This window comes from Sciurus carolinensis, chromosome 6, assembly GCF_902686445.1.
Source record: "Sciurus carolinensis chromosome 6, mSciCar1.2, whole genome shotgun sequence".
Taxonomy (NCBI): domain Eukaryota; kingdom Metazoa; phylum Chordata; class Mammalia; order Rodentia; family Sciuridae; genus Sciurus; species Sciurus carolinensis.
The window spans coordinates 33157755-33183873 of record NC_062218.1 but is presented as its reverse complement, the minus strand read 5'-3'; the positions used below and the strand labels follow the sequence as shown (position 1 = coordinate 33183873).

Below are 26119 nucleotides of genomic sequence, written 5' to 3'. Positions count from 1 at the left end.
TCCAAGAGGAGAGAAAGAGAATATATATCATGGCAGACGAAAACTGAAGCAAAATTGACACAGCCAGGTGGTATTTTTAAGATCTCCTTTTTAGAGAAGAAAACTGGGGAAAATAAGATTAGATATCATCCTCTGTTTTACTTCAAAGGACAGTATAAAGCAAATTAAGTGTCAGAGTCTCACTTACCTTCAACAATACATTTCAAAGTTATTCACCAGAAAAAAAAATATTAATTTTGCTTGCTGGTAAAAGATGACCCAAACTTTTATGTAGAGACCCTCTTAACTTGGACTCTTGGATATCACTCATCTAAGGGGACCTTTATGACAAATTCCTCTTGGAGCCTGGGGCAGGAAAGACTTTCTCCTAAATGAAACTGTCTGATTCCTTCCCCTTGACAATGGGATTTATGAAAATCTTTATTTCCCTATTTCACTGCTCTGAGGAAGTTTGGAGCTAAGTTTTGTGCTCAAAAACTATTGTTTGTTTTATCCAGTTTTTTCAACTTTTTTTTTTGTTTAAATATTTGTCTTTTATTATAAACCATCTTAAGTTCTTTTTGGAAGAAGGCACAGTAAAAATAAACAAAAGGCAAACAAAATGTGATCCTGCTGGGGCCATGCTAAGGATGTAATAAGTTATCAAAATATTTTACGTAACACCCCTGAAACTATTTTATCTGAAAGAGAATATTCTAAACAGAAATCTAGGCAGATACTTTCTTTCACAGTGTTTATCACATTTCTTCAAGTCTCTTAAATAGCATCATTCCAAATCACTTTGAGTAAAGAACATCAAATCTAGAGAAAATTAGCTGATTGCTCTCATATGTCTTTTTGTATAGTGATCTAATTAAGGTTTTGAATCTTGTCCAAAACTGTGCTCTAAAATAAACCAATTTAAATTTACATTTATCAGCCAGGCTTAAAATGAAGGATAGTTTTACTCACTACAACTATTCACTAGTGAATAACTAGGCTCAATTTGTAGATTCTTACTAGTTCCAAAATTTCTACAAGGAATACAACCTTGTCCAATGACTGACAAGCACTGTATATATTAGATCATTCCTCATGAGAAGGCTGTTTAAGGCCAGGGTGATGGTAATTTGTTAACAAAACCTTTATGGTCTCAAGTTTGCAGTTTTTTGTGGGTCATTGATCTTTGCAAAGAACAAAGCCTTTTATTTCCTGAATTTTCACAGTAGGTGCGATTATGATTTTTGTTTCACATAAACATTATTTTAAGTTTAGGAATTTCAAATAGAATCTTATTTACAAAAGGAAAAGGAGTGAGAAATAATGAACAAAACAGAAGAGTAGGGAAATAGCCAATATCTGGGAAGAAGAGCACATATCTTGGATACAAAATAATTAGCTAAGAAGCCAATTCTGCTTATCCAGCAAGTACTTACAGTTCAACATTTTGATGCTTCATTCCCTTTCACTTTTAGCTTGTTATATAACCTTCACTTTTACTTCTAATTGTGTGATCTTCTCTATTTCATTAATTTATTTGACAAACATTATGGAGACCTGCTGTGTCAGGCTCTTTGTATTCCACAATATAAGCATCAAACAAAACAAATGCTTGTTCTGGTACATATTTTGCAAACTTTTCACAAAATTGCAAATTGTAATTATCACATAAAACTTTTTACAACATAGGCTGCTCTATGATGAAGTAAATACAAATGGTGTCAATACATGGAATTTGAAATTGAGCTGAAATTCCTTAGGAATCCATAGTGTTAATTTGCAAGTTTATTCAAGAGATAAGAAAAATTTACTCCACAAGATAGACAATAGAATCCTATCAAGTGCCCCAAACTGGTTTATGGTCTAGTCATAATTCAAATATTGCTAAAATATATTTTAATGCCCTGCTTTATGGGAAATAAAATCTATTACTTCATGAAGATACAAGATTCATTATTTCTCTTGATATAGTGCATATATCACAACTCTTCAAACTATTCCTTAGTATGGTGTAGATAGTATAGTGCTCGTAAGAAGCTGTGACAATTCTAGGTTTCTTAATGAAATGGGTATACATTAGAAGCAGATTTTCTGTGCAACTCATAAAGCATAAGCTTCCAGGCATCATTTCTAGGCCCCTATCTAAGCCTTTAGCAATACATTCATATGGCTGTGTGCTTTTGGCCAATTAGCAAAAATAAGCTATTTTAACCACTAACTGCTGAGACTGAGGTCTCTCTCCAGTGGGACTTCCCCTCTGTCATTTTCTGCTTGTGTGGGTGGTGCTGGGTCAACTTAGCATGCTGTTTTTTGTTCTTCTTTTTCTTGAGATGACCATCCAGACTGCAGGAATTTCAAGCCTCACAAAACCTGCATCAGCTCCAAGGTATGAGAAACAGGACCTATTTCACAGGTGAATTGTGAAGATTAAAATACTAAATATATCTAGAGAGAAACAAGGCCACAGAAGTCAGCATTTTGAATACTATGAAAGTCATGATGCAGTCCTGTTGTGTGGGATGAATTTTTTTTCCATGGAAAGGGATTTTCCAACCCCAGGAAACAAGGACTGCATCATTCTTTCATGGACCCCTAGATATTTTTGATCCTTTCCTCCATCAAAAATTTTTCTTAATTATATTTAAGTTTGCATCAGTACAAATATGTTAATATGTATTAAATCACTTTCTTAAATCTAAATATCTTTTTTTTCTCATTTGAAAAAAATTAGAATATTTTTGTGAACCATTAAAAGGGCTGTTGGCCTTAGGTGCTGTGCTTAAAGGAAAAGAAAGTTAGGGAATTCTCCAGTATGAATAATGGTAAATTTCCCAAACCATGACAGACTCAGGAATAGGGGTAAACAAAAAGCAATGTTGTTACAAATTAAATGGGGTTTCAATACACATTATAGAAAACATGTTTCTAAACAAAGTCTTAGGGTAACAGGAAACATTTTCATTTTAGGTGTTCAAAATATGCACATTGATACAGTTGGCCTCTGAGACACCTGCAGAGACCATATTTTGCTGTGAAACATGTATTTTCATCTAGGGAGTTTACTCTTTCTTAATCTTTACTTTCAGGTGCTTTGTTGCCCCATTTTAGAGTTATATATCAACAAGGAAAAGTTATTTTAGAAAATAAGCTTCATTTTGCCGATTTACAAATTGCTTTGGAATTTCATCCAAAGACCTCTGAAAATCACGTTGGCTTTGGTGTTGGTGCATCAAATAAATCACAGATGAAACAAACAAGCCGCTTCCTACTGAAGGGGTGTCCGCACTACGCCTCTGCGTGCCAGGGCTCTATCTGGCACATTTCTGAACTTTGCAAAATTAATTGTGTCGAAGAGAACACCATCAACGCGTCCGGCACAGAGCGTAAACATCTTCAAACCATGATTCTGCGCCATCAAACGCTCTCCAGCTAATTTCATTTAGTACTTACTGTGGAAGAACCCCGAGGCCAAGTGAAACTGCGGAAATAGGAACAATGCATGGAAGAAAAATCTCACCCATTAAGAGATCCGTTTCTTCTCCGCACAAATAAGCCCACCACGCCTTGGAGGCACGACTAAATGGCTCCAGGATATTCTCAATGCCCCGTGGGCTCTCACGGCCTAAGGGAACCCCGCACCACAGAGAAGGAAGGTGACCTGAGCAGCGCCTCGGCCCTGGGGGCAATTTAGGTTACTCGTAAATCTGCAATCTAAGCAGTAGTCCCTCCACTCTATCCGCGCCCCCAGCGCAGACGCTGGTGTTCCGTGCATTTACACGGGCGGCTAAAGCACGGCCCCACGCTTTTTCCTCAATGAATGTTTGCAGCGCACGCTGACAGCGTTTTGCGGGCCGCTGTCTTTCCTGCAGGGCCGCCGCAGCTCTGCTGGCCTTCGGTGAGGATTTGCACCAGCTCTACCGCTCTGCTCTCCCCGGCTGCTCCGTGACCTTGCGAGGTTGGCCTCAGGACCCGAGTCTCTGGAAAGGCACCACCCTCCGCGCCGAGGCCCTGCGCGCCGCTCTCTGCTCCAACTCGGGGGGCACTCGCGGGCCAGCGTCGGGCGCGCGCGTCAGGGCTTGGGGACGGTGGCGGGGGCGCGCGGGCGGCTTCCGGCGGGGGCGCGGGCGGCGGGGCGGGGCCGGGGGCGGGGCCGGGGCCGCAGCGCCCCCAGCCGAGCGGCGTGCAGGCGCCGCCCCCCGCGCGCCGCAGTCCGAGCTGGAGCCTCTTGGCTGTGGCGGAGGTGGTGGCGGTGGCTGTTACCCTTGCGTCCTGGAGGCTGTGGCTGCGGCGGCGGCTCCAGGGTTCGCAGAGGGCAGCGGGCCGCCGGTCGCCCGAACCCAGCAGTGGGAGAGAGGAGGCGAGACGGCGGCGGCGCTGGGTAGTGCCCGGCCCCCTCCTTCGCAGCTCCAGCCCCCGGGCGGCTGCGGACTCCGGGTTGCCCCGGGGCGGCGGCCGCGGAGCAGACGGCGGGGGGATGGCGAGATAGCGGCGCGGGAGCGGCGGGTGAGCGTCGGGGACGGGTGGGAGCCACGGAGCCATGAGCCGAGTCTCGTGGGCGCGTCCCGCGAGCGCCGGCGCCCGGCGGGGTGAAGAGCCGCGCTCTGGCCGGCCCGGGTCCCGGGGTCTCCAAGCGTCCGTGGTGAGGACCTGCAGGACGGTTGCTGCGGGCCCCTGGGTCACACTCTAGTCCCTGTGGACACCAGCTCCCCCGGCGCAAACTTCTGCCCACCAAGGACAGTAAGTTCTGAGGCCAGAGGTTACCTGGGGGATGGGAAGGAGCTTTAATTTTTTTTCTTTTGGAGATGTGATCTGCCAAATGATATTTGGAGCTCTTGTGCCTCAACACCTCATTAAAATATTTCCTTTCTGTATTTATAGTGCATTCGACTTACCAATATTTTTATGTGCTTACATCAGAAGTCGCAATAATCATTAAATCCAAAGTTAAAGTGTTGGCGATCAAAGTTGGACTTTTGGGTTTCATGAAAGATGCCATTTCTATTGTGCTGTCAGAAAGCACAAAGCTGGAATCATGGATTCAGACCCCCAGAAAAGTGTACATCAGGGTGGTCAACTTAGGCGAGAGCTTGAATAATGTGATTTTGGTTCCCACCTTCAGCTACCAAAAATATGAGGTCTTTTATTTGCTATCGGGTATCTTTGTGCTGCTCCTTTCCTGTGTGTGTCTGGTGTTGATTTAACATGTGTACTGTTACTGAATGACATGTACATGGAAATGACTTGTGTATTTTTAAGATACGTGTTTAAACAGAAGTTCCAGTTTAAGTTTGCCTTCCGATTTGCCTTCAGTTTCTTATCTGTAATTTAAAAAAGTATTTGCTTAGAGTCAAATTAACGTACTAATTATATCATTCAGTCGGAGATCCAAAATTGGTGCCAAAATTAAATTCAAAATAAACTTCCCTTCCCCACATGTGAAAAAGTAAAACGTTGGTTTTATGCAAATGATGCTTGCCCCTCCCCTTAAGCGATGATTTTGCCGCAAATCTGAAATCTTATTTCACTAATATCAGAAGGTTCCTTGTCTAAACCTGGCAGAGGAAAGGGAACCTAAGTATAGTCTGTGCTTTATAAAAACATGAGAATGACCTCTTGTTTCTTATGTCGACTTTCTGTTTTATAGCCATTTGGAGGCTTCATTAGGGAATTACAGACCCAATTTAAATATGTTTTCAAGGTAAACTGAGCAGCTATTTCCCCTCCAAGAATCGAATTGAGGTGTATTTGCTTTGTAATAGGTGAGATTACAAGTGCGCCTTTAATTAGTGCAGACTAGATTCTCTTCTGCGAAATGAAAATAGGCACTGTGCTGTTGAAGGAGCAAAACTTTTGTGATAATTGAAAATTTTTGCTTCTGAATGGTCCTCCTTGATGAATATGTTGGTAATAGTATAAATTGCTATGTTAAAATATATTTCACTTGGGAATAGGCAATGCATTCACACTCTGGAGAAATTCAATGTGGAAAATAATAATACAGTGGACAATATGCCCCTCGCCCACCATGTCTCACAGCACCTAATTGTCCTTCCCAGGACCAGGGTTGATGGTTCCTTGGGTCTATCTTTGCAGACACAGCCTAATGTTCATATAAGTATTTTGTATATATATTTATTTTGTCTTTCTATAAATAAGGGCACATTATATATTCTGTTCTGCACCAGTTCCCTTCCCCCCAGTACTAAATCATGGTAGTCTGTATTAGTGCCTAAGGGAGCTGTCTCATTCTTTCACAGCTGCTGAGTACACCATTAAGGATGAACCATAATTTATTTACCCTCTTATTTATGACATATATATTTATTGACATATATATGTACAATATGTGTACATATATTGTTTCTGATATTCTGCTGTAAAATTATTATAAAGCATTAGTTTTTGAGGTTTTTAAGTGGATTTCTGTTATTCCCAAAGACTAAAAGTCAGTAATAACTTGCTTCTTTACATCACATACCAGGAAAAAAAATGCTCTCTCTCTCCAGTGTACGCCATTTGCTTTTATAACTCCAAAGCGATCAGTAAGGATCTCTGGCATTTGCTATGAAGTTGAGCTATGATGATTAGTACCTAAAATTATATTTCCCTAATAACATCTTAGTTCTTTGTTTGAATAAAAGGAAAGAACAAATATAAAATTTTAAGAATAAGCTATATGGAAAAATTCTTGGGAGTTTAAATATTTTTGAACATGTAGAGAAGGCCCATACTTCTGATTAATTTGAAGATGAGGACTGTTTTGTGTTTCATAGAGCTAGTTTGTCATTTGGCAGAAGAAAAAATCTCTCCCTTCTGTAGACGATTGCCAATATCTCCGTATTTTAATGTTGTGAATAATATGGTTACAAACTTTACAGTTTGGAGGTAGGTTATTAATACCTCCTAAGAAAAGAGAATACTTAAAAATACTTGACTTTGTTCTTGTTCTTAAATGAAAAGTAGGGTCTCTTAGAGTACTTTTAAAACAATGAATTGTAGAAGTAATGCTAATGCTAAAAATTAGGCTAATGCATTATAAAGTTTGACATTAGTCAATATGAGCTTTAGTATTTCCATTATGCTTTCATTTATTTTTTGAGGGTTATAAGCTAGGATGATCTTTTAAAAAATGATTTTTTTAAAAAACTGATCCAGTCTTTTAGCATTTAAGGTGTTCTTTTCCTTTGTTATTTGGTTCCTGTCCTTGTGCTAATGCCATCTGTATTTGTTCTTCTTAAATGAGTATTTAGCAGACATGTTAACATTCCAGGCACCTTTCTAGGGACTAAGATATAGTGGTGCACAAGGCAGACAGACCTGGCTGTGAGGTCACATCTGAGTTGGGGAGATGGATAAAAGCAAAGGAACAATAAAGAAGATAATGTCAGAAAGCGATAAGGACTGGGAAGTTAATAAAATAGGGCTGCTGTGGTGGAGGAGCAGGGTGGAGATGAATGGTTTAGATTCAGTGACCAGAGAAGCTTCTCTAGGGTAGAAAGGCTCAAGCTGAAATTTGGTTGAGGAGGAAGAAGCTGTGAATTTGGACATCTGGAAGAAGAGTGGCTCAGTCAAGGGCCTTGCATGCCTAAGGGACACAGGGTCAATGCTGTGGTTGAAGTTGGTGGACAAGGAGGGAAGCTTCCAGGAGTGTGCTGGGATTGGTGCATCACGTGTTGTGTAGGTCAAGAAATGTTTACACAAGTGAAAGAGAAATGAGGATGGTGAGGTTTCCCCAGGGGCTGGAGGCTCTAGAGGGGCTGGCACAGACCTGCAGTGCAAGGCACTGCCTTGGTCACAGAGTAGCCTGCGACTGTTGGTTAAAAATACATAGCTAAAGAAAAAACTTGCCTGATGTTGATCAAAGTTCTTAGATTTCAGAGTCTTTCATGTGAATTTTCCAGCATGGCCCTGACCCTGGCCCTTGACCTTGACCTTACTAAATCTGTTTCACTGTTACACACTCAGATTGTTGCTTTAAGTCGGTTACATGCCATTGTTCTATAAAATTCAAATATGAAACCTTTAAAACACCTTTTCCAATAAATTACAGTGATTTCTGAGAGATTTAGTGTGTTTATGTTTGATTTCTGTGGAATAGCCATTTGCCTAAGTGTAACATTTTTGAAGATTCTTTTGCATATTGAATGTCTCAGTTCTTTTGGACAGAGGATAGACTTATGAGTGGATGTAACATACATACTTTATGCAGGTACTTTATTCTCACAGGAGGAATGTGTGTGTGTTCTATTTAGGAAATATCAGGAACTTGTGGTATTTCCTCTTCCCAACTTCTGTTTGTCATTCTAATATATGTTCCTTTATATAATTGAAGGCCTGGGAAATGAGTTTTATGCCAAGCAATTGTTGTCAAATAAGAATCTCTTGACTGACTTTGGGTTCCTGTTGAATATTAGAGTTTGTGATCAGAATGAGAGCTTTAAAATTGTTGATTTTCTCTTCTATTTGGTTGATACCTGCATGTAGTAAGTTGTTTCCTGGTAGGATAATTTTATCTTCCAACTTTCTGTCTCAGTTCTATGGAAATTTTGTGTAAAGCATAGTTTTGTTTTGTTTTGTTTTTTAACTCCTCAGTCTTACCCAAGTAGTCTTTGTCCTTTTTCCTGATGCTTGTAGTGAAAGTTCTTCAGGCAAGCAGCAGGAGCGCAGCGCTGTTGTGTTGAATTTAGAGGCTTAGAAGCATGCTACTAACTCCTTTATATTTCTTCTTGTGAACTTTAGAGATTCAGGAACTGCAAATTTGTTTTACATTGCCTAAAATGATAATACATACATTCTTCTAGTAATATGTTGCCGCTGATGATGTTTAAGTGAGCAAAGCTCATGTTTATTAGCTACTGTTTATGGTTTGATGTGGGAAGTGAAGGAAGAACTTCTGGTGGGTAATTTTTTCATGTACTTTTGCCCAGAGGTGAGAAAATCTTGGCTGCTACTCATTCTTCTGGCCGATGAGGTAGACACAGAGCAAATTGGAATCAACATGTGTGCTTAGATTAGAAAATCGTATCCTACTGGTAAGTGGCAGTATCCTGAAGGGCCACTAGGAGGCAATATTACTTCCTGAAGGTGTTTATGGCATGGGTACCTTGGGATACCCAGACCCTTGCTATGTTTACCTCTAATGCTCCCCAAAGCAGCTTTCCTAAGGAGTCCCTGAATCCGAGGACAATTGAAATGGTGATAGCAGGAATGTCTGGTGGAAAATAACTAGTGGTGACAGAAGCAGTGCTTCCCATTTCTAATATTAGAAATGCTAACAGGGCTGTGACTTGTAGACATTCTGTGTGTGCTTGTTAAGTTGGGAGCAGGGGAAGCTGGAGTGAGGTGAGACTGGCCGCCAGGACTTCAGTGACACCCCCTGGAGGCAGCCACTATAAACTAAGTGCCTCTGTAAACTAAGGAATGGGACTGGGCGCCCGCTGTTCGCACGCAGCAGGCTTGGAGACCATGGCCATGCCATGCTTCGTGCTTTTGTGTTTGTAACACAGTGCAGAAGTGAAGGAGGTGAGAATATTTGAGAAACCTCTCCAAAGAAACAAAGTTGGAAGCATAAATTATCTAACTGGAACTTAATCCTGTGTTTATTTCTTGAAGGTGCCTGGATCATCAGAGTTTTAATGCTCATGTAAAATTGATTTTTGGGAGAATCTTATTCTGATTTTGTGGAAGAACTAGTAGAGCTTAAAACACAAAGCTCTTGTAATAGAAAAATTGAGCATTCAAACAAATCCAAGGAAAGTATAGAATTTGAGAGCCAGAGGACATTCAAAATGTCTGGTCAACTTAAGTTTACAGATAAAACGAGACCAAGAGGTATCATAATATGCCCAAGAACCTAGTAGTTGCTGACTAGCATCATAACCGTGGTTTGCTGAACCTTAACTGCGGGGTTCTGAGCCCCCTCTAGAACAGCACCATTGTGTGGTGCACTTCTGTTTCCCCAGCATTTGAACACACAGCAGGAACAGGTATTTGTTGAATAAATTAATATCTAAAAGAATTTTGAGAATTTCAGGTTGTCACATTAACTGTGAGATCATGCTTATAAAATTGAAAGAATATATAATTTCATGAGCTTCTTGTTAAAAAAAATAGTGTGTGTTGCTATTAAACCCAAACTCTTTAAGCTTATTAACCAGATAGGCAAGCATAGGTTCTGTGTTTCACTTATTAGCGTGGTACCTTTTGAAGTATCATTTCACTAGATTTTCTAATGGGCGTTCTCTTAAGTATGCCAGTACCTAGTTATTACAGATTTATGTCCTCTATTTGAAAATGTATATACTGTAAAATCAAGCATTGGTTGCCTGAATTGTTTGCTGTTTTCTTAGATGTGCTTTATCAATGGTTTCACTATTTTTTAAAATTTACGGCCACATAGGGATGTGGTTATTTAAAACAAATCTAGCTGACCCTGGAGGGGGTTTGGAAATTGTCACTTTCAAATGCTGCTGGTGGGTGTTTCAATTGTAACTTTCCAGGAGGGCAATTTTGTGTTACTCATCAAAAGCCTCAAAATGGCCCTGTCCTAGTCAGGCATTTCCACCACTAGGAATTTAACTAAGGGGAAAAAAAATTTAGCTCATTCTGTGTGCAGAGAACAGCGTATCATGGTGGTTCTTGCCTGCGTAGTGTGTGTGCACACTTGCTAATGGGAGCTTTTTCTTTCCCACAGTGATTCTTAACTTGGTGGAAGTCCGTTTAGTGGGGTGTATCAAAATCTGAAGGGTGCTCTGTTAAGTTTGGAAAATACTTGCATCTAGAGGAGATGCTGGTGGCCTCCACAAAATGTATATAACAAAACTCCCTCTGATTTGCAAAAATGCTTTTTGGTAACTTTGTTATAATCTAGATGCTACTGAAATGCTCCATAATAGTAGTAGATCGATTAAGTGAATGTGGTGTACAGAGTAATGGAATACTCTTTGTTCATTAACAATGATGCAGGGAGTATTAAGTGATGTGGAAAGATACTCAGAATTTGCAAACTGGAAAAGGAGATTGCAAAGTAGCAAGTCGATCTAAGTTTTTGTAATTGTTTGACTTTGGAAGGTATGTATGTATGTGCATGTTCACAATTTTCTACATACCATGTAGAAAAATTCCAGGAAAAATTTTTTTGCCAAATGTTAGGTGAGGTTATTTCTATGTCTTAAATTGTAGCTGTTAATTCTTTTTACTTTCCTGAATGTCCAATATATAAGGCATGTCATGAAGTAAAGGGACTAGGATCAGATTCCATTGCCATTTTTATGGTGTATGAACTTGGCCAAGTTCTGTGTCTTTCCTTCTCTGTAATGTGGGAATGATGGTTCCAGCTCCCGGTGTCTTCAGGTAGTTAAGAGTTTGAAAAATGTTGCCTTAGTCTCACTGACTTGATATGATGACTAAAACCAGTATTATATTCCTAGTAATATAGAATTTCTAAGCAGAATGATTTTTTTCATGTTATATCAACCATCATGTAAAGTATTATAGGGCATTCTGACAGAATATTTCATTGCTTTAGCCTATTGGGAAATATTTTGTTGTTATTTACTTTAAAACAGAAATGTTTTTGGATGCAGATACATTTGGTTGTGACTTAAAGACAGTTTTTTGTTCTTGAGTGATCTTGAATAACCCTGTGTAAGTTCTTGAAGGTCAAGGTCTGATTTTCCTTTCCTTTTATGGGAATGACAGGTGATTTATTTGGTTACTGTTGAATGCCTTTGCTTTGCCAGACAGTGGGTGGGCATGCTCCTGACCCTTTAGTGACATATGGGAAGTGACCACTGCAGTTCAGATCCAGGAGGCCTGCCCACTCAATAAATGGTAGTTATCACAGTTACCAACCAAGTAATCCTCATTTCCTCTCCCGCAATTGTAAACAAAATCTTGTTCTGATGATACTTTTCAGTGAACACAAACATTGCCTCCTACTTACTCAACCAATCATATGAGCAACAGCTAGATCATTTCACCTTGTTGACATTTATGGATGATTTAGCGATGACTTACATTAAACGTGTGAGAATGTCCTAGGTAATAGTCTTAAAATTGCTACTATATCTTCTGTGAAGGACAGTCTTTCCTGACCTCAAGTAAGACTTCTTCCCTTTTTTAGATTATCTGTTGTTAAATTAGAGAGAATGGGTTCCTCCTAATAAATCTGTGATGCATGGAATTCACAGATACACTACATAAGAAATCCCAACACATGATCTTACTGAGAGACAAGGGCAATAAAGCATATTTTAAAATAATGTGTGCATTTGCCAGGATATAAAACTATGTTAGTTCTGTAATTCTGTGTTCAGACAAAATTTTTAAAGTTGGCAACAGTTGTAAATGGTATATAATTTATTCATCTGTAGAATGTACATACACAAGTTTAATGATTAAAAAATAAAACCTTAGTAATCATGAAAGAGACATCTTGGAACATTTGTGACAAACACACCTTGCACTTTATTTCCTTATACAGCAAATAAAAGAAAGTGGAAAACTCATCATGAAAGGTTCAGTCCCATCACAGGTTGGGGCCACCACCAAGGTCAACGCCTGATTCTTTGTGTATGTCCCATTTTCTGTCATATCATTGCTTTCCATGGCCAATTTACTCCCCCTGCCCAGCAGTTAGCTGTCTTTGGGGGGATGGGTTCTGGTCATGAATAAACACTGTTTCTCTAGGTGAGCTGCACCGAGTGGACTTGCAGACAGGGACCTGTGAGCTAGACACAGGACCTAGCCAGCTCACCCTTTCCCCAAGGCCAGCCTCAGTAAAATTGCAGATGACTCTGTTTTGGAACTTTTCAGCTCGCTCACAGTTAGTCAAAGCCGTGAGTGCTGCACTCATGCATGCTGTGGGCTTGCTGCTGGGATGAAACCCTCAGATGCTTCCGGGGGCAGAGGATTCACAGCAACTGCTGAAGTGGGTCTGATCTGCTTTCTGTCTTTTGCTTGTGACAGAAACCATTAGAAATATTTCACATTCTTTTTGGCTTTTCAACAGGATAGATGACAGTGACACTCTAGATGATAAATGGCAATGGAAACTTGTCTGATTTGGGGGACTGCCATAGTTTGGAATTTGAATGTCCCCCAAAGGCCCATGTGTGGTAGGCTTGGTCCTCAAGGTGGTGGAACCTTTAAGAGGTGGAGCCTTGTGAGAGGTCTTTAGGTCATTGAGGATGTGCCTTGAAGAGGGCTGTGCGAGCTGGCCCCCACCCTGTCTCTCTCACTTCCTGGCCATGAGATGAGTGGTTTTGCCCCTTTATGTGTGCCCACGATGCTTTGCTCCCTTGCTACAGGCCCAGAATAAAGGAGTAAAATGATGAGAGACTGGAACTTCCAAAACATGAGCCACTGTAAGGCTTTTCTCCGTAAGTCGTAAGTTGAGATCAAGGAATTTGTTATAGTAAATCGAAAGCTGATTAACACAAGACCCAGTAAGGAAAGATGAGAGAAGCAGAAAGCTCTAGGGCAGTGCAGCAGTGGGTTGCTGCTGTGTGGGGTGGGAATAGATATTTCTAGAACTTTAGGATTTTAAATTTTAAGTGTTCTGTTTTGGAATAGGGAGATAATTCAATTTTTTTTTTAAACATGTTTCAAGTAAAACATAATTCAAGTGAAACATCTAAAAGCATGGGCCGCAAATTATCAATTTTAAACTATGTTGTATAACATTTCCCTGCCCGTGTTTTCCCTCATTTTTTTTCATAGCCAAGGTCACACTGGATATTCAATTTTGTTCTCCATTTTGTCAGCTAACATTTTATGAAATGTTTGCCCATGGCTATGTAATATTCTGTTCATGAATGAACCATAATTTGAGCATAAGTTGTTTTCAACTTTTTAAATTCACAATTAAGAACGCAGGTTTTGGAAGTCTTCGGCATAAAGCTGTTCCCACCCACTTCAATATATTAGTCAGCTTTTCATCAGTATAATGAAATACCTGACACAGGCTGCTTATGAGGAAGAAGAGGTTTATTTAGCTTATAGTTCTGTTCATTTGGGCGCGTGGTATTGGCACTGGGCTCAGTTCTGGTGTATTAGATCACAGTGGAGGTATGTGTATGTGGAAGAGCTTTAATCACCAAACAGCGCTGGAGAGAGATTGGGATCCCATAACTCCTTCAGAGGGCTTGCTCTTAATGACCCATGATCTTTCTGTAGGCCCCAACTCTTAAAGGTTCTGCCTACTATTACTACCAGCTTGGGCACCCAGCCGTCCCACCCCAGTGCATCTTTGGGGAGTACAAGTAAACCATATCCAAACCATAGCATCCAGTAAGTTTCAACTTTTTACCTTACAATTGGCTTACTGAGTTATAAAATTAAATATTTTTAAGACTTTTGATAGTTTGTATCATTTTGTTCCACATTTATTTGAGTAAGAGGAAATTATTGGTTCATTTTATTAGCTGTTTTTTGTTGCTTTGTGAATTATTTGTTTTCATACTGGCTCATTATATTTTTAAAAGTAGAAATATTGTTTTGAAAATCAGAAAGGTAAAAATGCTTCTGTTATAAAAATTAAAAAAGTTCAGAGAATATTAATAAAAAATTTTAAAACTTCAGTTTCAGCACTCAGGCAACTCCAGATAACATTGTTTTTTTTTTTTTTCTAGGTTAATTTTTATGCATATGGGTATACATCTTTACCATATATACCTCCAAATATATTAAACCATGAGTTCAGTTAGATATAGTTTGTATAACATCATTTAAAAAAGTGAAGATAATCATATTGCATGGTACATAATTGTGCATTATATTCTATTTATAAATCCATCCATTTTTTCAACTTATTCAACAAGTATTTCATGCACACTCTTTGTGTGCCAGGCAGGTTTTCTAGCCGCTGGGGGCATAATGCCACCTGCGGAAGAGGGTCTTTGCTCTCATGGAGCTTACCTGCTAGTTGGGGAGGATGGACAGTACCCAAGGAATCGTGCACAGAGCTGCCTGCGGACATTGATGAGTGCCCTGGAGGACGCGAGGCAGGCCGCTGTGGCGGAGGGTGAGGACAGTGTGGTTGTGTTGTGGGACTCCGGGGAGGTGGGCAGGGAACAGTCCTCCTTCCTGGGGTGGTTGGGAGAGGCCTTTCTGAGGAAGTGAGTGCTCATTCGTCCTCCGCCATGGGGAGAGCCAGGGATAGAAGGCCCAGATGTGGAAATGAAATGTACAGGCCCTGAAGCAGGTGGGGAACCAGGCTGGCGTGTGAGGACTGGAAGCGGGCTGCAGTGGCTGGAAGGCTGGGAGGGAAGGAGAGAACCTGTGCAGAAGGGAAGGCAGGGTCTGCGGGCTCAGGAGAGAGTGCAGTGAGATGTGGAGTCCACCCCACAGTTTTAAGCTGGACAGGGACATGGTCCAATGGGTACTCTTAAAAGATCACTGGCTGCTGTGAGCAGGATGAGGGTGGGGAGCAAGAATGGAGGCCAGAGGAGAGTTGGTAGCACTTCAGGCAAGAGAGGTGGGTATGGTTGATCTGGGGAGATAGTGGTGAAGATAGTGGGTCTGTTTGGTTTCATAATGTGTTTGTGGCTGGAGCTGCAAGGGCTTGGGGAGCAGGCTGCTGGTGAAGGATGGGGAAGAATTAGGGATGATAGCTGTGATTTTTGTCTGAATAAGTGGCAGGGTCATTTTTTGAGGGTGTAGACTAGGGAAGAACAGGTTTAGGGTACTGTGAATCGAGAATATGTTTGGGTAGAAGTTCAGAGAACCTGTGAGACTTGGAGGTGAGAAACTGTGTACATTCAGAAAAAGGCTGGCGGAAAGTTGTATGTACATCTGGGGAGAATTTGGGATAAACTTAAAAATCCATACCTGTGATTTTATTTAAATTAACATGGTCATTTGAGAAGTCATCAAGAGTACAGGAAGATGTGGCCTGAATGCATGTGGAGGTGTCGTTTCCATCCAGCCCAAAGTGTGGACATGCAGGTTATTTCTTCTCTTTTATGTTGTGGATTGTATTTCATGAACATCTTCTTTGCAGTCTTGTCTGTTATCTCCTGAGGGACATTTTCCAGAAATGGCTTATAAATTGCATATGAAATGCTTGGCTCAGAACCTGGCACATAGTGAGCTCAATAAACATTTGTAGTCTTGTCTTGTCATCATCGTTGTCATTACTAAGTCACAGACTCTTGATTAGCAAGACATCATAATGTAATGACTTAAGAATTTAGACCCTAGAGTCTCAATTGCAAGCCTGAGTGCAAATTCTAGCTTTGCTTCTACAAGCCACGGACAAGTCACGCAATCCCTGTTTCCTCATGTGTGACATGTGAAAGACGCCCCTTCTGTGAGCAGTCACCCCCCGTGGAGCAGCTGGTGGTGTCACTTTACACAGCTGCAGATTGGGTTCTTGGACATCCACAGTCTCCTTATTAACCTTTTCCAGTTGGCAGTGGAAGTAGGATTTCACGTGGTTTTTATGGCCATTGCCCTTTGATGTTTCTTAGTGTGAATCACATATTTTTATTTCTATTGATGGTATCCCTCTTGCTTAAGCACTTTTTTGCTTATTTCTATGTACTAAGTATGTTGACACTTCATATTTGTTGCACATATTTTTCTCAAGGTAAAAAAAATCTTCATTGTGCTCAGTGAGCAAGATGGTTATGTATGACAGGATAGATATTACACTATAAGGATACTAGGGCAAGTTTCTGGAGGGATGAGCTGAGGTTTTTTGTGTGTGTTGTTGTTTTGTTTTTCTTTTTTCCCCAGCAGTATAGGTGGAATGCAGGGATACTCTACCATATAGCTTCATTCTCAACCCTTTTTATTTTTAATTTTGAGACAGGGTCTTTCTTGCCAGGTTGCTGAGACTGGGCTTGAACTTGCAATCCTCCTGCCCCAGCCTCCTGAATAGCTGGAGTTACAGGGTGCATCCCATTATGCAAGGCTGTGAGCTGAGCTTTGAAGAGCAAGTTTAATATGTTGATATTTATGAAAGGGACAAGGAAGAATGGATTGGGAAGGTTGTCAGGATAGAGGAATGACCTCAAGTCAGATCCTGGCTTGTAGGTGAGATTTGAGCCCAGGGACAGTTGGAGGAAGTGGGCAGAGATGGGATCAGCATTTAGGCTGACATGAAACAGTGAAGAACCTCATACCATAGTTAAGTTGGGACCTTTTCCTGAAGGCCAAGGGGAGTTGTGGAAGATTTTGGGTGCGTGAGTTTGACATTTTTGCGGTGGGAGGGATTGGCCTCCCAAGTCCAGTTGGGAGCACTGCAGTAAGTGCTGAGGGAAGCAGTCCAGTCTGGCTCAAGTCTGGAAGCTTGTCTTCTTCCCCTAGTAAAGTCCAAGCAGTGGCACAGACTGTGGTTATGGTCAGAAGCGCCCTTCATGCTCATTCCACTGTGTCCTTTCTGTGAAGTTTTATGATTAAACTGGAATAGTGAAAAAGCATTCAGTGTATTTAAAGCTCTCACAGATACATTGCCCTTACCTTCCATTCTCTAAATGTTCAAATGGTCCTAAGTGTGGGTGGTGGTATAAATAGGGAGTAGCTTGTCCTCTTGGAGAGACAGGATAGGAATTCTTGGAGTAAGATTTATATTGAAGCAGGAATGTATAAAGATCTGAGTGGTAGTAAACCAACAATAATGATTGTGTTTCATATTCGTGACATCTTAATGTTAGATTAGTAATTTTGCAGACTTAAAAATGAATCCTCCAATTTAACACTACTAGAAGACAGGATTTTAGATGCTGTTTATCTGATAGAGTGAGTAGACGAAAGAGTTGTCCCTCTGTCTCCTCCAGTCTGTATTTATCCATTTTGTGTTACCATTGTCATCATCTTATTTTGGACCCTACAATTACCTCCACCAAATTTATTTTATTGGGTTAACTTGTTGGATTAATTTGCTTGCATCTTCATTATTACCTACATATGGCATATTTGCTATTTTGCCCACTTTTTTTCATCCACAGATTTGGTGACGGTAATCCCTTTAACTTCATCCAAGTCATTAATGAAAATGTGAAGAACAGCAGAGCTGTATCACATCTATCTCTTATCACTTTTGTCCTGTTGATGTCAAGATTCACACTGTCTTTGAGTAAGGTTAATCACGTGGAGAGAGCAGTCCTTTCACTCTGTTTATACAGCCTGAATTTTTTCATCTTGTTGATAAGCATCTTTTGAGTGTTAGAGAAGATCTCATTCCACTCAAGACACATTTTGTCTGTTTCTGACCCTTGCTTCCCCAGTTCAGTATCTTGTCAGGGAAGAAGAAGGTGGCACATGAGTGCCGGTGTGCGATCCTCTTCCAGGATCCCTTACTTATACTTCTATAATCTTATCCAGGGTCAGTATCAGGCTTGCAGGCCTCTGGGCTGTCGCACCTGCTCTCCTCAAAGGATAACCCTCTCTCACGTAGTTTGACCAAATGTCAGTTATTTCAGGTTCTCTTGCTTTTCCTTCTCTGTTCACTCTTACATAGAAAACTCAGTTGAGCCAAAGGTAAGGTGTGGTGCTGCCACCTGCTCAGAAGTTGTAGAGCTTGGTCTGAAATTAAGTGTGTTGTTTTAGCAACTGTTCCTGCTGCTTCCCTCTCTCCCTCTTCTTTTTGAGAAGCATTTATAATCTAAAATGATGCTTATGATTTTGAGGTCTGGGATTAAATAATACCATAAAGAAAAAAAAATTGAGTTCTTTTGGAATGGAAGAGTTTTCAGATTCTGACCCCAGGGAATGTTAAAACATTCAAGCACATTTTGGTCAATATCTGTGCACTGAAATATAAATTTTAAAACAGTTTATATTTTAAGATTCAGCAGCAAGATGAGATTTTTAATAATTCCAGTGCATTTTGAGATAGGTTGTTAACTGGCACCCCAAGAACTGCATTTGGCCTACAAATGTGTTTTGTTTGGCTCACATTTATTTATTTATTTGTTCCCAGCATTTAAAATTAAGGAGATTGGACATATAAAAAAGAAAAACAAAATCCTTCTTCCATAGGGAGTCTTTAACAAGAGGGAAGAATTTCTGGAAACATCCCCAATGCCTGAAAGTGAGGGGGTTCCTCTGCCTCCCCCTTCAATCTAAGTCTGTATAGTCAGACAGGAAAGAAGGAAGGAAGGAGGGAGGAGGGAAGAAGGAAGGAAAAGCAGCGGTAGCCTAGATTTTTTAAAAGCTTGGTAGCTCCATGACCACATTGCACCCTGTTCCTGCTTGGTGTAAAATAGACAGGGAGCTAGCTACAGGCTGCCTGTATTGACACATCACGTGACCACTTGCACTCACTTCATCTGGCTGGCTCAGGGAGGATCTGTGGGTTTGCACCTGCTGAGCTGAGAGCTTAACCCATTAAAGCATGCATGGAGTTGGAAGGGAAGAGTAAGTAAGACAGCAGTTGTTTTCCACTTTGCTTCCTGAACACAGACTGTCTGATCTTTGTCATGATGTGAGTGTTGCAAGTGCTTGGTCAAGCAGGTGGTATGTGCCCCAATAACATCACCCTGGACAGGGTTGGGGGAGAACACATTCCTGATCGGTCTATAGCTGCCAGTTCCTAGAGGTGACATACAAGATGTCCTAAAAATAAAGCACCCATCGGTTTGTTTCACGGCAGTGACATGTGAAGTAGGGAAAGCAGACCTTGGGTCATAGTAAACTCCAGAGCTGAGGCCTGGGATGCTGGGTGGTTTATCTGACTGAGGCCCCTACCTGCCACCTCAGTGGTGGACTGGGCCTAGGAGCACAGGACTCCTGGCTCCAATTTGGTGGGTTTTCTGTTCTGCCTTTGACAGTTTAGTGCTGGGGTTTAGAGCTGGGGTTTAGGCAGAAGCAGCTGGATCACCTCTTTGTCCTTAGTTCATTATTTTAAAAAGAGGGAGGATAGCGATCCTGACCTCATAGCATTGTTATGGAAATTAAATTCAATATCACATTTAAAGAATGTAGAAGAGCACTGGCTGGGGCTGGGGTTGTGGCTCAGTGGTAGAGCACTTGCCTAGCACCTGTGAGGCACTGGGTTTGAGCCTCAGCACCACATATAGGTGAATAAATTGATAAATAAATAAAATAAAGGTAGAAGAAAAGAAAAGCACTGGCTGAGTGCTGGACCCCACCAGACAGCTTGGTCACCCTGAGAACCAAGAGGCAGGATTCCCCCAGAAAGGAGGAGAGATGTAGAGGAAGTTTGCATTTGGACAAACGTCTGAGCTGTTGGTGGGACAACCTCCTCCTCTTTGGCCTGGAACTTGAAAGAATGATAGGGGTCAGAGATACAATACTGTTTGAAGCCAAGCAGCTTGCTGCGGAAGGTAGATGATGTGAGGCCCTTGCAGGAGGTGGGCAACGAATCAAGAAGTAATTGAAGTTACGCCAGAAGTGATGGGGGACCGAGGCAGAGGAATGGAAATGAAATAGAACAGGGGAGAATCAGAGCACATTTGGGAAGTAAAATTGACTAGTAGGTGGGGACGGTGAGGAAGGAGGCATCAAGGATGACCCCGGCTTGTGTGACCCAAAGAACAGTAGTGCCATGATCCGAGCCTGGGGCACGAGAGAGCAGCTTTGGAGGGGGAAAGTGAGTTTCCTGTGGCATATGTGGAGTTTTTAAGAATCTCACATACCCAAGTGGATACATGGCATCAAATCATTTTGTCCTTCCTGAGGGGACCTACCTTGAATGGATCTGTGTAGAAAAGTAAGAACTTGTCCAGTAAGGGGTTAGTCTGTAACTGGGAAGAGGCCCTTTCTTGGGAGCACAGATCTGGGAGCACTGCATTCTGAGCAGTGGTTAAAGCCATGAGAGTAGATGGGATTGTTCAGTGAGGGAACTATGGGTGCAAAGAGTGAGCGAGCCCAGCCGCTGGGAAGGAAGGCAGCCCCGTGGCTTCTGGAGTCAGGGAGGGAAGGAAGGGATTATTCAGTGCATTTGGTTGGGATAAGCCCTGACCACTTGGGGGAGGAGTTCCTGACTCATACCATACACCCAAATTAATTTTATGAGGATTATAGCTTAAAATGTTAAAAGCCTTAAATGTACTTGAAGTTAACATGGGGGATAGTTTATATAACCTTAAGACCTTTGGTCAGAAACTATTGAGGACAAAATTGAGAAATGTGACTTAATGAAAGGTGGATATATGGGAAAGTAGGACTGCAACTGAGAAGTGGATCTGTCAGGTCGATAAAGAGCTAATATGTGTATTGCGATAGTTCTTCCTCAGCAAGCAGTAAGGAAGAGATTAATGTTCAGTTAGAAAGATAGGCAAAAGGTAGAATACATAGTTCACCAATAAGGCATTGCAAGTTCAGTAAGCATGCAAAATAAGGAAATGCACTTTGTACTCAATAACTAGAAGGGATTTCTTAGAAAGGACAGTCCTTGGTTCAGGGACAGAGTAGAGAAACAAATATAGGCTGAGCATTCCTAATCAAAAGTCTAGAATGCTTCAAGACCTGAAACTTTTGGCATGTTCACATAATGCCACAAGTGGAAAATTCCACACCTTACCTCTTGTGGTGAGTGCAGGTGCACTAGAATTACCTTCAGGCTATGCGTGTAAGGTGAACGTGAAAGCATAAATGAATTTCACTTTTAGATCTGGATCCCATTTTCAAGATATTTTATTATGTACATGCAAATGTTCAAAATGCAAAAAAATCCAAAATCTGAAACATGCGTTTTAGATAAAGGGCACTCCGCTTCTACTGAGAAATGGAGATGCTCCTAATTCTTTTGAAGGTAAGCTTTTATCAAGCTTGTTTTCTTTCTTTGAGACACAGATTTATTTAAGAAAGCAGTTACACATTTAGGGTAAGAAAGTGGCCCATCTCCAGAGGGAGAGACAGCCTGTGGTGCTTTCTTGCATATTGAAGATCTCTTGGAGGAATGTTCTTCAGGTTGTTTAACAGTAGTGTTTCATCCTTGTAATACTAGAAACAAGTCCACTCATTTTGATAGACATGTATTAATATTTATTGAGGCCACTGCATGTTAGTCTGCTTACAGCCTGGTTAGGTGGAAGATGAGTAAACAGATAAGAGTAATAGATTGTTCAAGCAAGTCCTGAAGGTTAAGAAAAACTGGAAGTGTGTGGGTCACTGCAGGGGACAATCCGTGAGGGCCGCGGTTTGTGGGGAGGCCTGAGACCTGAGGGAGCATGGAATGTTTGGAGATGTGCTGTGGAATGGAGGAGGCCTGTGGGGGCCATTTGAAGAGTTTTGTGTACCACGTATGTTTTGATCAGTCTTTTCACTGCTGTGACCAAAAGACCTGACAAGAACAGTTTTATGGGAGGAAAAGTTTATTTGAGGACTCAGGGTTTCAGAGGGCTTAGTCCAGAAATGACTGACTCCGTTACCCTGGTCCCTAAGGTAAGGCAGAACACCATAGCAAAAGGGTTATAGAGGAGGAATGCAGCTCAGGACATGATCATGAGGAAGCAGAGAGAGAGAGAGAGAGAGAGAGAGAAAGAGAGCTTTGCTTACTTGGGACAAAGTATATACCCTAAAGACACGCATGCCCCCAGTGACCCACCCCATCCAACCACACCCTACCTGCCTATTGTCATTACCCAGTTAATCCATTCACGTGGATTAATGCATTGACAAGGTTAAGGCTATCATAACTTGATCACTTAGCTTCTTAACTTTCTTGCATTGTCTCGTGTAAGAGCTTTTGGGGGACATCACAGATTCAGACCATAATTACATGGAACTGGAGCTTCAGGTCAAAGCCTTGGACACCTTCAGGGAATATTGAGCACAGTGGTGATGTATTCAAATTGGTTTTAACATTCTGAGGTGTGATATGGATGGGCTCTTAAATTAACAGGGAAGCCCTTGTTGCAGTGAAGATAAGCAAAACTGACCTGTAAAACAAAACTTCTAGAAGACGGTATTTAAAAAGTCCCTAGGCAATGCAAAGAAAGTAAGAAAAAATAATAAGCACATTCTGTTTGAATCATAGAACAAAATGTTTTTTTGAGGAATGGATATCCTAAAGTCTCTAAAGTGATAGTTAAGTGTATTTGACATGGCAAGAGTTAAATTTCCATATTATTCTCCTATATGCAGAGTGCACATTACGGTCTGGTAGAGTGGAATGAATCTCTCAGCAGTTGCGCTGTCCTGCACCTCAGGTTCCGAAACATTCTCGGCGCACATGCCATAGTGGTTCACAATCACGGTTTGTTATTTATTTAGTTATCATTATTTATTATCTTTGGTACTGGGGAATGGACCTGGGACGCTAACCACTGAACCACATCCCTCAGCCCTTTTAATATTTTATTTAGAGACAGGGTCTCACTAAGTTAGTTAAGCCTTCACTAAGTTGCCGAGGCTGGCTTTGAACTCCCGATCCTCCTGCCTCACCTTCCTGAGGCCCTGGGATTACAGGCATATGCCTCCTCATTAACAATTTTCAGTGCCGCCAGTCAAAGAATTGCTAACACCTCTTTATGAAGCAGTTAAGTCTAAACAACTTAATAAGTATTTATGACCTAGCACTTTAGTAGCAACTTGAAAAGTAATTCAAATCAACTTAATGGGAAAATAATATTTTTATTTTATTCTTTAAAAGCTGCAATCACTGGCAACCTGTGAACCTCTTGGGTTCTGCATAGTTTCTCAAACTTTGAAAACAAATTGGACACCACCAGCCTCTTTTTCATTTCTGCTTTGATTTTACGTGGCCCTTGTGTTTTCTCCTGAGCAATTACCAACTCCTCCCCACTTCACCAAAGGTGTGCTGTCACTGCAAGAATATAACATAACCAAATGTTGAAACTGTGAATCCGCCTTGAGCTAAAGGTTCTCACAGTGTTGGACATTAGTTGCTTTGTTGCCTTCAAGAATTTTAAAATATCTGTGATAGCCCTGTTAGTTTGCATTTGGGAACCACAGATCTAACTTGTGTTCTGAACATTGGCAACACCTGGATTAGTGGGCGGCCTAACATGAAAGCTACCGTGTGTGTGTAATCGTCGTGCCCAGGGGCCGGCAATGGTGCACACCCTGTGGCGGAGATGTGATGGAAGCGAAGGGCCATCCCTCCTTCTGGGGATTCTCAGAGGTGATGACGAGCTCTTCATACCTCCTGGCTTGACAAGGGTGTGGAAGGGGTGCAGAAGGAATTAGGCAGAGGGAGCCAGGTGAGGCGTCATGGCAGGTCCAGCAGCTGGGGAAACGGTTCATTCCAGTGTGGCCTGGAGTGGGAGCCTGCCGGGTGCAGAGCCTCTTTCCTGGGCTCAGACTCCACTCTCTCTCTGTCCCCTCTTTCCTTTGTTTTTCTACCTCTATTGGCGAATCAATTCCTCCGGCGACTTCTAGTGAAAGGGCGCAGTGAGGGTGTATCTTTGAAATCTGGCTTGCCTTTGTCATGTGTTTTGTCTTCTCAGTTAACAGAATTCAAGTGTGAAAATAGTGTTCACTGGTATTGGGAAGGCATCCCTTTTCACTTTCAGTGCTAAGAAGACTGACGTGCGCCCTCTGAGAATAGTTACTGAACACACATGGCTCTGGAGATAGCACTGTCCCTGTCCCTGTGTTAGGGGGAAGGTCTGTTCACGCTCTCGTGGCAAATCCAGAGTCCTGCTTCAGTGAACCACTCTGATGCTCTTCTTATTCGGAGCCCTGTGTATGACCCCCTCCCGGAACATGTTTAAGATCTTCTTTTACACAGTCGTGTTGACACTCGGTGATGTAGCTGGGTATACGGCTTTTCAGATTTGTTGTGCTATGTATGTTGTGGACCCTTTGAGGACTAGATTTTTACAGTTGACCATATCGATAATTTGTGTACATCTTTGTTTCCATAAGTGTCTCTTCATTAATCTTGAAGCACCACTTCCTTCAAGCTTCCCTCTTCCTAAAAAAACCAGTGATGTCTCTGTGCAGTCAGATCTCAACCCAGCTTTCCCAGATGAACATCCGACCGGCAGAGTTTGTGTTTTTGCAGGTACTTCTCTCTCTGTGCTGGAGAGTCCCCAGCATTTCACTTTAGCACAAGACAGTCCACGCAGCTGTTGTGTTCCTGCAGAGCCCCCTTCCAAGGGGTAGAACCCCTGGGAGTTTAGGATCTTGTGGAGAGAAGTGGGTTTAGGAGGATGTTGTAGGTCAGATAGAACAATTTTTCATTTCCTCACAGGGAACCAAAAAAGGGATGCTGAGAAGAACATGTGAGCAGTATGGATACTGTTCACCTCCCCGTGATCCCTTGCTTCGGTAGCTCCCGGCATCTCCTCTCCGTCCCTCGGTGACCTGCCTGGCTTTGTTTTGCCTTAGTGTGGGACGGAGGCTGTGCTCTCTCCCGTGTTCCAGCTCAGTGTTCAGCGTCTTCTGTGCATTGGTGACAAGGGCGTAATCTCACTGTGCTGGAAAGGTCGAGATGAGGAGATGAAAGATGCCCTGACGGAGCAGGTGTTTCCCAGGGCCCCCTCAGCACGCAGGGCTGGGTGCTCAGTGTCCCTCAGGGCAGGCGCAGGCCAGCAGGATGTGGGGCCACTCCTGTCACGCTTCCTTCTCCCTCTGCTGAACTGCCCGTGCCCCCCTCACCAAGAAAAAAAAAGAAAGAAAGAAACGGAAATAGACTAAACAAAATATATTGGGGCTACAGTGTCTGGCTTTCGTTTTACTTTGCTCAATTTTCCTCCACAGAGAGGTCCAATATTTGGGTGCACTGAAACCAGCATGCTCAGAGCGGAGGGAAAAGCTTGCTGGGGGACACGCACCACCTTCAGGGGAGGGACGCAAAGCTCAGGAGTCACACTGCTGGCAGGATGGAAGCTCTGCCTCGTGGGGCCAGTCTGGGGTTCTGCTGGGCTGTCGTGATGCCCCGAGGTTGAGGTCAGCTTGCATGTGAAGAAACACAAACAGATCTTCTCCCCGTGTCTCAGTTTTATAAATGGATTCTGCTTGATCGTTTTCTTAAATGGAAGAGTTTACTGGCATTTTGAATCCTTTGAAATAATTACATTGCATCGGAAGCAATCTAGTGACCCTCAGGCAGGCACAGTTTGAGGTGTACTTTATTGGCTTTTTGAAATGAACTAGCTGCTGCTTTCAAGAATTTGAGCATTTTATAGAAAGTCCCAGATCTTCTTTTCTTAACAAACGAGAAGACCAGGCAGCATAAGGCCTGTGGTTGCGCCGTAGA

At 41.9% G+C, this 26119-nt stretch overlaps 1 protein-coding gene across 4 annotated transcripts in view; it reads left to right on the top strand.

Annotated features, from left to right (window-relative positions):
* Nucleotides 1-4176: 4176 nt before the first annotated feature.
* Lifr (LIF receptor subunit alpha) overlaps nucleotides 4177-26119 on the top strand; it is a 68158-nt gene continuing 46215 nt past the window's right edge. For 2 of the 4 annotated variants that reach the window (XM_047555173.1, XM_047555174.1), the window contains exon 1: nucleotides 4177-4482. The gene's annotated coding sequence lies outside the window, so the exon portion shown is untranslated. Of the gene's footprint in view, nucleotides 4483-22924; nucleotides 23150-24457; nucleotides 24923-26119 lie in introns of those variants that run through there. The other 2 variants (XM_047555175.1, XM_047555176.1) reach the window with 2 other exon arrangements.